The sequence below is a fragment of the Poecilia formosa genome, unplaced genomic scaffold, assembly GCF_000485575.1.
Source record: "Poecilia formosa unplaced genomic scaffold, Poecilia_formosa-5.1.2 Scaffold71, whole genome shotgun sequence".
NCBI lineage: Eukaryota > Metazoa > Chordata > Actinopteri > Cyprinodontiformes > Poeciliidae > Poecilia > Poecilia formosa.
In genome coordinates this window covers 605,554-617,255 of record NW_006800010.1, presented here as the reverse complement: position 1 = coordinate 617,255, position 11,702 = coordinate 605,554, and the positions used below count along the sequence as shown (strand labels likewise).

At 37.6% G+C, this 11,702-nt stretch overlaps 1 long non-coding RNA gene across 1 annotated transcript; it reads right to left on the bottom strand.

The window, feature by feature from the left end:
- Window positions 1-10: 10 nt before the first annotated feature.
- LOC107836633 (uncharacterized) lies at window positions 11-11,433 on the bottom strand. Its single transcript, XR_001662575.1, has 3 exons — window positions 11,118-11,433; window positions 2,211-2,299; window positions 11-56 (listed from the first exon to the last, which is right to left on the bottom strand). It is a non-coding gene; the product is annotated as an uncharacterized LOC107836633 (long non-coding RNA).
- Between the last annotated feature and the right edge of the window lie 269 nt (window positions 11,434-11,702).

Sequence of the window (11,702 nt, the reverse complement as noted above, 5' to 3'; positions counted from 1 at the left end):
GGAGTGTCGATGTCCCCGCTGGGCTGCGAACTGTCCAAGCTAGCAGCAACACTCACCTTTCACACATAGGCAAAAAAAAAAAAAAAAAAAAAAAAGACACACACAAACATCATCCACTGTCATCTCGTCCTTTACATAACCAACTTTGACGGCTCTAACACCTAGAGGGCAGAGATCTGCACGGAGTTTCAATTACGGCTAATGATATTTTGATGATAGACGGTTAACTTATGCAACTACATCAGTATGTAGCTGTACAAATATCTGGAGCAATATCCACCACGGCGAAATATAAATAAGGGTTCGAAGACAGCACTCTGAGAATGTTGGCAGTCTCACAGCTGAAGCAGAATGTGTCTGGTGGGGAAAGTGGGTAAGTTTATCACAAGAGAAGAAAATCTTAAAGCTACTAACAGGACATTTCTGTAAAATCCTTCAAACTCATTTCAGAGGATCTTTATCACCAACCAAACTTTCCTCAGACTGATGTCAATGGTTAGTAGGTAGAAGACGTATTCTACTTACGCTATGTCAGCAAAATGGGGTAACACAAGGTGTCCTAACTTTTTCACACAAAAGTAGTTCTGTTTTCATTAAAAATAAAACTAGGATTTTTAATCCAAAATGTGTCTCTCTAAACCTTAGCATCTTTTCTTTGATGTCAGTTTTTACTAAGCAAGTTTTTTCACACTTTAAATCATAAGTAATGGAAATGAACCAACTAAATATTTGAATTATCCAGAATGTCAAGTCGTTTTCTTCAGAAAGACATATGTCTTGAATAATCTCAAAAAAAAGATTTAAAAAAGTTTGGCGGGCTCTTAGTTTCATTCGGAGAAAGTGTTTGTGGAACACAGTGTTCTGTACGGAGGAAGCAAGAAAAATTAGCCGAACTTTCTCAGTGAGACATTGTGACCTTTCCAGTGCAATATAATTTAATGATGTGGAAGCTTTTCCAAGCAGATCGAAATACCGGGACCAGTGCTCCGACAGAGAGTCCCAAACTGACAGCCCAAACTGATTTTCAGGCTGACAACGCTCGTGAATACGCACATTACGATATTTCCCTCCATAACCACACACTCAAACGCACATCAGTGCATCATGCTATAGTCATTCATCGAGGTTTGTTTGATCTAAATTGTTAGACCTATTTTTTTGTTTGTTTTTGTTTTGGTTTTTGCTTATCTGTGGAGCTACAGAACATGCATAACTTCTGTTTGTTTCCACGTAAATCTAAGTATTAAGGAAACCAATAACGTGTCTACACTTACAATCTCATTATTTCATGAATCACTATTGTGGACTTATGTATCTCTAAATAAACAGAATTGCTATCCAGAGACTTGATTTTGTTTTTAAAATCTAATAACCCAAACTGTGAAGCTAACAAATCCCGTGCCGTAATATGGTGAGTTTTTTAAGACTGAATGCTCCCCAGACAAGCAATAAAGACGCAGCAGTGCCACACACTATTGATTTAGTTTTATAATAATCCAGTGCATCTTTATTCACTGAGGGTGGTTGGAAAAAAAAAAAAAAAAACTTACTTTTTCTCTCTCTCACACACACACGCGTGCGCACACACACACGCACACACACACACACACACACACACACACACACACACACACACTTCTCCATGAGAAAATGGAAACATCACTGTGCCAGTAAGTGAATTTTAGGCTTCTGCTTTTGGTTCAATCAGCACAGTGAGATTTGATTTATAATAAAATGGAATTGTGTTTACCGTGTTTGTATAGTATAGTTTGTATATTTCAATTTTGATGTTGTTTATCAATAGCTTAAAATGGATGTGGATGCTTACGTTGTTGTACAACAACAGGAAAACTCATTCAAAATTGTCTGGAATCATCTGTTTGTTTAGACCAACTTTATTAGCTCTTAAAATCGGGATAGTCGTGTATTTTTGAAGTGTGAGTTTTGAGCTTTTATATCAGCGTACGTGTATGACGCCAAGTTGCACAAATGCCATGTCAAAACACTGAGGAAAAACAGCTACAATTCAGTCCTGTACAACTGCTGTGTAACTGAATCAGTCCAATACAATACAATGAGATCGACCAATATAAATTTAATGATAGATACATTTTTGATTCCACATAATACAAAGTTTCAGTTTGCTTTAGTGACTGGTAAAACACTCTCTAAAAGGAAGAGAAACTAATCGCATCAAGTTCATGACTTACCAGTAATCCCTCATCCTGAGCCAGCATTTGGCGACAGTGGAGAGGAAAACTCACTTTCAGCAGGAAGAGACCAACAGCTCCAGCCGTGACTTGCAACGAGAGGAAATAAAAAAGAGAACAGAGTTAATGGGAGCACTTGCTCTGGCCAATATATGTTTTTCGGACTTTCTGATCTATTATCTCAAGTTATCATGAAATACAGGAAATACCTTTGTATTGGGAGACATGTAGAAATGACTTCATGGAAAATTTGAGTTAACTTTTTAGTTTCCCTTGGCCATTATCTGGTGCGGCACTATGCAGTATAGTATTTCTTCGGGGAGCTGGCAGCCTTTTCATTAACGTCCCATTGAGGGAAAACCCAGCGTCCCCTGTGACTGCATGTCAATGACTGTCAAGGATGAGGGATTTGAGTAAATTTCCCTTCAGTAATGGGAATATTATAAACCCCAGAGACCGACAGACATTCAGACAAGGAGAGTAGCAGGAAATGTCTTAATCTCCACTGACTCTCTTTTGGCCCAGATGCCTATGCTCTTTTGACAAGAACATGTGAATGTACCAACCAACTCACGCATGCCTGCATACATGTATGTTCAGTACATCTGGATTGGGTTGCAGCGACCGAACAGGCTGCTGGATGTGCAGCATAAGTGACATGCGTGGGTGAAAGCAGGACTCCAGTACACCGTGGTGTGGCCTCTCCATCACTGCTTCTACTGGCTTGACAGGCCCTGGCTCTGGGGCCCGTCAGGGTCTCACAGAGTGCACTCAAACTGTGCACTGCTGAGGAAGGGATTCTGTAGCCTTATAATGAATTACTCACTCACATCACCTGTCCAAATAGATTCTGTTGACCGGCATACTCTAACACCCTTGTAAAAGGTAATCATGCAATCTCAGCCAGGATCATCTACACATGGGATGTGAAGAGTTTGTTTGAGGCTGACTGAAATGTTAATATTTATTGGTCATTTCTCTGCACTTCTATGATTAGTAAAGGACATATTGAGTTACTGTGTCTTGCAAAAGTGCTAATTGATGTTTTCTACAGTTTTTCACGTAACAACATAAATCACTATTGTTTTTTTTTAGATTTTAAGATTTTAAGTTATAGACCAAATACAGAACACAATGTAACTATAAAGTTGAGGGGAAATGACACGATTTTATTATTTTTTTTTTTTAGAAATAGCAATCCTAAACATTTGGTGTGTCCTAATCAATGTTTTCTCTTCTTTTTGTATTGAATTGTACTATTTAACTCCATCTACATAATCAGTTTCCCTCAGTTTTTTTTTTCTTTTTTTTATCAGTCAACTTGTTAAAATGTCATCTTAGCTCACCATATCATATTCATTGTGTCCCCTATATGGCTTTTAGCAGACTGCAAACTGGATCTTCTAATGGTTCTGTTTTAACCACGGTTTCTTTCCCGCCACTGTTTCTTAAAGGACAGATTTGTGAATTTCATGACAAATAAATGTCAACAGATTCTTCCACTTGAGTCCATGTGTTGATCGGTTGCAGGACTAATCCATACCTCCTGAGCCAACACCCCCCAGGAATAAATTGCCCTCTGTTGGGAAATTGGTTAGACTTCACAGTTTTTAGAGTTATCAAAGTACAGGGGTTCTACACAAACACAAGCCACACTCTTTAAATTGATAATTGTAAAAAACAAAAAACAACAACAAAAAAAAACAAAAGCAAGTTTTAAAACCATGCATAATTTTCCTTCCTCTGTATAATTACACACAGCCTAGTGTTTAATTTAAATCCCAATAAAACACATTGAAGACTGTGATTTTAATGTTTTAAAAAATGTGCAAAATAGTGTGAAAACGTGGATACTTGCAAGGCACTGTAGCTAAAGCTTAAAGTTTTAAAGATATATCATGTCAAGTAGAACAATATAAGCAGCATTTTCATTTGTTTTTTTAACCATTAGCTTGGAAGAAACACCTTGTTGAAAAGGTGTTTTTACCTTCGCCGGATGTCTTAGTGACGCCGCTTTATTCCCTAACTAAAAAGGTCACAAGCCTCCGTCATTTACTTTTAATTCGGATGGAGAGAGGCTGCCGGTTTCATGCTGCTGGACACCTGCAGACACTGGTCAGGGCTGCACCCCTAATCAGCGTAATACATATGTGTCACATCCAATGACCCATGGGCTGTGTTCATAATAAAGGTCACTGGATGAGAGATTCTCTGTCCCTTCAGGTCCTTCTTAATGTGGAGCCACTGTAGCTTTTCGAAGCAAGTGCACTCTACTGACGGATAATGCAGCATGAACTCATTATGCACACATCTCAGCTGCTATCAAAGGACAACTTTGGTAAAGATGATAATTTTTTGTGTGTGTCCGTACAGCAAATTATATGAAAAAACGAAACAATCCCCCCTCCCCATTTATTTATTTTTTGTATGAAAAGCTATTTTATTTGTTATTGTTTTTTTTTTGTTTTTTTTTGGTCAGACAAGAAGTTTAATTTACATTCATGGGAGGCAACTTAACCATATATCTAAAAAGAACGTACATGCAAATATAACTCAACGAACCAAGTGGCGATTTTGGATGTAGAGTTTTTCTCTAATCAACCATGATTTAAACACAGTCCAGTGGGATGTTTTCATATAATTCTCATCAGCCTTAATCATAATATTATGGAACTTTTAATTATGAATTTGCATGCTTATATAATTGATTATACAATGCACAAATTATACATGCAGGCACAAATATAAACACACACCTACACACACACACACACACACACACACCCCTCACCAGTATTTGGTGAAATGTCCCTTTGTTGAGAAGCTGCTCATTCTCTGAAGCATCAACAAACTTCTGGATATTTTACTACTCTTCTTCAGGGTTAGAAGGGTTGTGCCCAAAGTTGTCATCATCTTTTTTGTTGTTGTTGTTTTTTTCTTTAATTTAGTGTTTTATATAGTACTTTTACTCTTGTAAAATGATTTTTTTCAAGGGTTGAATGATACTTTGTGAAATAGTATTTATGAAATATCAAAATGGATGCAGAATAAGTGTAATAATATTAACAACAGAGAAAAAAAAAAACACCTGTTAAAGGTCATTTTGATTTTACATAACAGCAGCTCTATTTTTTATCTCCAGTCTTTTAGTCCTCCATCTCTTTAACACAGTTTGTAATTTCCTCAAAAACCTTCTACATCAAATCCTGTATATGTTTTCTCTAAGTCCAAGATAGCATTCAAAAAGTAGAGTTGAAATAGTTACAGAAAATTATGAATAAACACTTAAAGTATAAATAAATGTAGTAAAATTGTGTATATCAGTTGTCTGGTTTTCATCTATATTCTAGGGTATGAGGTTTTTCCTGTGTTTTTTTTTTTTTTTTTTGTTTTTGTTTTAGTTTTTGTCATCAGGATCTGCAAAACTCTATTTGCCCAATGTTAAGAGCAATGTGTTCATTTTGTTCTCAGACAGATACTGTACATCATTTTCAAGAAAAGCTGAAATGCATTTGCTTGTAAATAATAGCCATAGAGGTCATTTATTGATCTGCTGCTGAAGGGGACCTTAGGGGCATGTTAGGAAACCCCATTGTTGCTTGTCAATGATCCCTTTATGGCCTTGAACTCGACAAGTCTACTGCTATAAATCAAGGTTAAACTAGTCCTCTAATAGCAAATCAATGACGGTCAATAGATATCATGATGTGATTATAATTCAGGCAAGTAAACCATTAATCAAAACTTAAATGGGCTTTCTTTGGGAAAGCTGCAGTTTCTTTTTTTCTTTTCTTTTTTTCTGTTGTTACGGTTATATTTTGATGGAGAACCTTTTTCCCCACTCAGCTGCTTTTACTCTCTTGTAAAATGGCAAGGTCTTCCATTAGTTTAACTGAGGAGGTTGCTGAGATTTGAGAAAACAATGCAGAAGTTATATTGAGATAACCTTTAAACAAGAGCAGATATTTCACCTGCATTAAGATTACCCCAAGAGCAATCCACTTGTTATTTTGCTCTAAGCCTCCTCTATCAATGTGCATCCACACATTTGAAAGTAGCATCAGTCAGAGCTGTCTGCGATGCGGCTAAATGGAGCGCAGGGACATATCCATCCAACTATAACCTTTGCAGTACTGATATTTATGATAAAGACCATTAGGCATTTGTGAGTTGCTTGCGCAAGGGCTTTAAGGCTAACAACGCTCGTGAAGCAAGGCGCCATCCAGGGGTTTGCATGGCCGCCGGTGTCATCTGTCTGGGATGCAGCGGAGCCTCTGATGGAGGCGACGTTACCTGGGGAATTTCTAAGGGGTGATGATGCAAACGCTGTCTGAAAAACCTGCTGCTGTGGAAGCACAGGTGGGTAATAGGAGAGAGGCATGTTGTTTTCTCTTTCACATTCTTTGCTGCACTCATCCAGGGGCTTCAAGCTGACTGGACACTTCTGTATTCACAGTCCAGTTCCAAAAGGTGGCCCAGAATATCCTCCTACAAGAGGATATTTTGAGCCATGTAGTTGAATTATCACTGGAGTGGCATTGTCGGCACTGGGGGACTAGTTTAGCCTTGGTGAGAGCAGCACTGTTAAACTGGAAACCGATCTGACTGTTGCATTTTCTTTTTAGACGCTTTAAAGCACAGACTGTCACGTATTGGAATTTGAGTGGACAAATCAAACTACAAAATTCTGATATTCCTCACTGAAATCCAGTGCAACAATCTACCAACTGAAAATGGGAAGACCATGGCATAACTGTAAACTACCAAGACTTGACAGTCCACATAAGATGACAGGATGTCCAAAGATAGGATTAATCTGAGAAACAGCCAAACTCTGAAGGAGCTGCAGTGATCTCCAACCAAGGAGGGAGACATTTATTGACAGTGCAGTTGTTAATTGCGCACTCTGCAAACTCAGACCTACGTAGAAAAGTGGAAGAGAAAAAGCTGTTGTTGACAGAAAATGATCAGAAGTCCAATTTGCCAGTTTTTCACAAGTAATGTAGTAGATGACATTGCGAACATGGGAAAGAGAGTTGCTCTGGTCAGAGGAGACTAAGATGTTAACCTACATGCAAACAGCATGTGTGGAAAAAAACCTGACATCTTCCCAATTGTTTAACTTGGCAGCATCATGGTGTGGGAATGCTTTTCATAAACAAGGGCAGTGGAACTTGTTAGAGTTTAAGGGGAACATGAGGAATCAACATGTCCTGGAAGAAATTCTGTTAGAGGCTTTATAAAAACTAGACACTGGGGCGGAGATTCAGTTATCAGCAGGAAAATGACCCTAAACATATAGAACCATTGATGGAACGATTTAGATGTGGTAAAATTACAAAAAGTCCAGATCTATATGCAATGGAGAACCTGCAGCTACACTAAAGAGTTGATGTTCACAGTAAACTCTTGTATCACATTTGACTGGGCTTAAGCTATTTTGCAAAAATGAATTTGTTAAAAAAATAAATTAATTAATTAACCTCAACATATGCAAAGGTGCTAGAAACATATCCCAGCTTCAATTACAGTGAAAATATGGTAGTCAAGGAAAAACTCTAGGAGGGTGAGAATTAAAAACACACCACCATTTCTCATTCCCCTTCCATTTCACATATATGTATTGTTTTTAAATGATCAACTTTTAATGATCAACTAAAAGAAACCACAATAAGACACATTTTACAGTTTAAGGTTGCACCGCCACAAAATGTGAAAGTGTTCAATTGCACAGCATTGTGAGTCAATACATTATTTGACAATTCCTACTGGGAGACATGGTCATGCAGAACATTGTTATTAAGCATGAACATTTCAGGCGGCATCAAAGAAATCTTAATCCAGCTCTTCAAATCGCGGGTCTCAATGCTAATGTGCAAAACATGAAAATCCAAAAACCAAATAAAATGTGTCCTATCTAATGCCATCAGCGGGGAATCCCTGGCTCTCATTTTGCATATTCATGGGACATCTACATTGTCGCCAAAGCCATTGTCCTTTGATTGCACGTGATAAAAGGCTATCTCATTTCACTCTTTTGCACCTTTCTAGAATATTCGGCCAACCTTCCAGACTCTGATTTGGCAAAATGTAATTGTAATTTATCTTTTTTTTTTCCTGCCTGAGGCGAAAATCTCTCAAGCCTGGGGCTGTTTGAAAAGCTGTTGGACACAAAGGCAGACCCTGGGAACTTTGCCCATGCAGTCAATCAGCCCGACACCCCAGAGCGATCACACCCCAAAATCACTTGATTTTTTTTTTTTCTTTTTCTGTTGTTGTTCACAATATCAAACAACTTCTCCTTTTCCGTTAGATAAAGGAACCATGTAAATAGTAATAAGGTAGTTTTGTCCTTTATTGTTTCTGTCTTTTGTTTGTGGAGATGGTCGGTGATACACGGAGTCTTCGTGGTCAGAGGCCGGGCAGTGGAGCAGACTTCAAAGGCCAACAGAGGTCTGTGACGGTGAATGCAGCTGGTGTCTGCTGGACAGAGCTTGAGGAAGGGATTCAGCTGCTCCGTAATAAAGATGCACAGGCGAAGGGAGTGTCTTCAAAGCCCAGTCAAATACACACAACCAAACAAAGACACCCCACCTCCGCCCCCCCAAAAAAAGAAACCCAAAAAGCAATGTTCTTGCAATAGTGTTTTTTTTTTTTTGCACCATAGTATCATGCAGCTTTTGCAGACAAATCATGAAATCCTGCTGCGTTTCTCTCCTTTCATCATCTCCTGTTTGCCTAATTTCTCCTATAATGGGTCTTTGAGCGGCTCTGAATGTGTCACTACATCTTTGCTTATGTGTTTTTGTGACAGTTTTGGTGGCTTCTGTGCAAATATAGCACACATGTTTTTAATATTCTGCAGGAGCTCTGCTGAAAGTGTCTCCAAGTGTGGATCAAAAAATAAAGGGGCATGTAAGTGTAGTTTTTTGGCAACAAGTTCACTAATTGATTCCACTCACTTTCTAGGTAAAAAGAACAAAAAAATAATAAATAATAATAAAAATAACAATAAAACCTAATATATATATTTAAATATATAATGTTTAAATGTGTTTAAGACCTATCCAGGGTGTACCCCGCCTCTCGCCCAAAATGTTTCACTGGAGATAAGAACCAGCACCCGTCCCAACTCCACCAGAGACAAGGGTGTACAGAAAATAGATGGATGGATGGATGGATGGATAAATGTATTTAATACATGTATATATTTTTAACTCTCCACATAAATACACACAAAGAAAAATCTGCAAAGACTGCGTGGCCGTTCTGGATTAATAGCAGTGATGGGTCATGGGTCAATATGAGATTCTCACAGTATGTCCTTGAGTAAAGATGATATGGCTTCACATCACTATGTTATGTAGAGAAATGCAAAATCAGAAAAAAAAAAAACATGAAGTAGAAAAGCTACAATTGTTGGCAGCAACAGGTGGGGAAGGGGCAGCACTATGCTAAACCACACGTTAAGTATGTTCCTGTAAATATTTTCCATGATTTTTTTTATTTTTATTTTTGTCTCTCGCCTTGCTGTTGACGTTTGATTTTTTTTTTTGTTGCCTCCCCTTTAGATCTTTTTTTGAAAGCTTTTCTTTTGCCCTTACTGTGCAAAAACAGACTAATGTATTGTCCCGCATTTGTCGCTATGCAGCATTTTTATTCACCAAAAGTGTCACAGGAGAAGAATCTGGAAGACAAAAAGGGAGGATTCTAGTGGCCTGTGGCGAAGGCCTGAGGTGATCCAGACAAGCTGCAGGGGTGTTGTAGGAAGAAATCAGAAAACTTAAATGTTTCTGATTTTAATGGTGATGTTGGTTCAATTGTAGATGATACAGATCAGATTAAGTGTTTGCTCTGCATATATATAGAAATTTAGAAATAAAGTAGCTAATTGTTTTTTTTGTTCTTTTTTTTCTTCTATTTATCGTAACCTCAACTCATGTTAGGAAACTGTATTATTATGTTTTAAAACATGTTAGGAAACTGTATTATTATGTTTTAAAACTCCCTGTGATCACAGTTCCAGAGTTAGCCTGTAGAGGGCATGCCAACGCAGTAATCTCGGTCAAGCTCAGTGTGAGTCCATGGACATACAATATCCTCAGCAGGAGGAAACACAGTGCGACTTTCATCTGTCTACAAAGGGAAGAGATTGTTTTTTTTTTTTTGGTTGAGAGAGATGAACAACAAAATTGTTGCAACATTTCTTTGCTGATTTTACAACATTTTGCAGTGACTGAAACAACTACTGATATAATGCAACAGAATACAGAATGATGCTATGTTTTTTTTTGAGTAAGTGTGTGAATTTATTGAGATTATAAAAGCATGCATTAAAAATGTAGATCTGTCAAAATAACTCACCCAAATTAAACAAACCACTCATTAGAGTTACGTCTTCTTTTATTTAAAAAAAAAAAAATAAAAATCCTAAACGGGTTAGAGGTCCTGAATAAAACATGACTTATCTATTGCAATCGCTTTAATCGAGCCATTATTCATTGAACCATTTATTTATTACTCCATTCATCTACATAAATATTTAACTATGTCTTGGCATCTTTATGGACTGCTTGCTCTGCCGCTCAATTACAAGGAGCAGTGTCCTACCATGGCCATATGCCTTCTATCTGGTGACACTATATCTTCGCAATTTATGGATCCCAGCCTTGAGCAATATAATTTTGTTCCTTTTTATATAAATACAGATGTATTAATCTAGCCTTAATGACTGGCAACACCATATTTTAGCAGTTTCATTGTGTGTATATATATATATATATATATATATATATATATATATGTAAGATGTATACCATACATCTTACACCTTCACACTACATACCATAGGCTCATAGGCTCATGTAAGTTTTCTCTCACCCTCCCACAACAAAAGCTCCTGCTTACCCTGACCAGAGGAGCATGGAAGCATGCAGGACGGAGGGGAAAGCGAGGAACCGTAAACACCCTCCATGGGTCCTTCTTCAAAGTGATGAACAACAACAAAAGCAGGACTGTTTGTCTGTTAAGAGAAGCACGAAAAAAAAAGAACATTTGACCACCTGGGTGCCTATCATTTTCCTCATGCCGTCTCTCAAGCATGACTATCGAGAGATGGCCCCTTTAATGTGGTATCTGGCTGCTTCAACCCAACAAATACAGTGCTCGTCATTCATCTGGACTGCTTGTCTGTTGCTGCTTTTGCAAATGATCTATTTCTAAGTTCTTAAAATAAAAAGCAACCAATTTTGGGAATCATAAATGGCGATAAAATCAACATATTTACTACTATTACTACTATAAATAATAATAGTAATAAGTAAGAGAATGATTATGTTGAAAATACCAATGCTAATTTATCGCTAGAAAGCAACACAACTGAACAACAGGAACTAAAATTAGTTATTTTATTTAATGTTTGCCTCCTCATTTGCATGCACTTCTGTGGATGACACGTTTTGCGAGACTATACTAAAAACATAATATGAACTG